This window comes from Chrysochloris asiatica, unplaced genomic scaffold (assembly GCF_000296735.1).
Source record: "Chrysochloris asiatica unplaced genomic scaffold, ChrAsi1.0 scaffold00096, whole genome shotgun sequence".
NCBI lineage: Eukaryota > Metazoa > Chordata > Mammalia > Afrosoricida > Chrysochloridae > Chrysochloris > Chrysochloris asiatica.
In genome coordinates, this window is record NW_006408614.1 from 9,458,380 (window position 1) to 9,460,214 (window position 1,835).

A 1,835-nucleotide genomic window follows, 5' to 3' on the forward strand; every position below is an offset into this window, starting at 1 on the left:
GTCGCTATGAGTCGGTACCAACTCGATGGCACCTAACAACAACAACAACATTATCTGACTGCTTTGTGCATTACAGACACATGTCTGACAGAAAGGACTGCTGAGGTGAGGCAAGAATAGTAATGGCTGTGATGTTTGTTAAGGTTTTGTGTCAACTTGGCTGGGCCGTGATCCTAGGTGGTTTGGCAGTGATGTAACAGTGACATTTGGCAGTTGTGTAATGATGCAGTCATCCTCCATTTTTGCATAACACTAGTTTTCATATAATAACTTGGTCTTTGGAACCATGTCAACAAGTGAGGAATGAGTTTATTGTGTCTGTCCATCTCACTTAGTGTTCCCCTGGCTTTTCTGGCTCTCTACTTTACCAAGCCAGCCGTTCCTTCTGACGACACATTCATATAAACCAGACAAAGACTTGAACAAGATTTTGAGACCATAGGGCTTTCATGTGCTAATTTTTAGAAGTTCATCAAGCCTTTCTTTCTGGTCTATCTTAGTCTGGAAGCTCCTGACTGAGACCTGTCCACCATGGGTGATCCTGTTGCTATTTGAAATCCCACTAGCATGGCTTCCAGCATCGCAGCAACAACACCTAAGTCAGCATAGTACTACACTGATGTTTGACAAACCAACATCATACTACCCCTGTGTTTCCTATCTCAGTGCTTTGCACATGGAAGCACAAGCAGACCCTGGTTTTGAACATCTGACATAAGGACAATTCCTACTTGTCTTTGTTGTTGTTGTTGTTAAGTGCCGTCGAGTCGGTTCTGACCCATAACGACCCTGTACAGGGTTTCCGAGGGTGTAAATCTTTACGGGAGTAGAAAGCCTCATCTTTCTCCCACGGAGCCGCTGGTAGTTTCAAACCGCTGACCTTAAGGTTCGCAGCCTGATTTGTAACCACTACGCTACCAGAGCTCTTTTACTGTTATATAAATCTCCTTCACTTTGAAAACAACGGAACCAACCTGTGCTCATAACAAATTCCTCATAACAAATTCCTTTACTTGATGTGTGCATGGAGCTCTTAAATCATGGACAAGTCTTTGAACTTTTTCTTACACTAACATGAAATTCAATAAAGACTGCATTCACCTGTTCCAATTCACAAACAAATTCCACTTAAAGACTTAAACACATAGTTAGGATCATTCACAATCCAGGGATGCGTGTACTTCGTAATGAAGAATGATGGCTTCTGGATGTTCAATGTGGAATTAATTCTGCTGTTTAACCATGCATGACAATGCAATCACCTTGCCCTTCCTTCACATTTGTATCTAATATCACTGACTCACTACATATTTTAATCAGCACATTATTCAAATTACTTACATTGGATGCTCCTACAGATCAAGGATGTCCTTGAGTAATTGTCATAATTGGCCAAGAAACCAGTATCTGCCTACCCTGATGTGCAGGCCATATTTCTCCTTTCTTCGCCTGGTCTGAGGAGCCCTGGTGATGTAGTGGCTAAGTACTTGTCTGCTAACCAAAAAGTCAGCAGTTCAAACTTACCAGCTGCTGCACAGGAGAAAAATGTGGGGAGTTCTGCAACCTTGAAAATCCTATGCGGCAGTTCTACTCTGTCCAGAGTTACTATGAGTCAGAATTGGGCAACAGGTTTGGGTGTTGTGACTAACTTGGTCTTAGGTGTTCTTCTGGCAAAGAATCTTCTATCCCATCCACAGATCTTCCACACCCAGGCCAAGACTGCCTGCCTTTTTGTTATTATCGTATTCGCCAATAGAGGGACTGCACTTAATTATTTCATTCTGGTCAGTGACCTGAGGACCAAACATGGTGGTGAGGATTATTGCCCTTTTCCG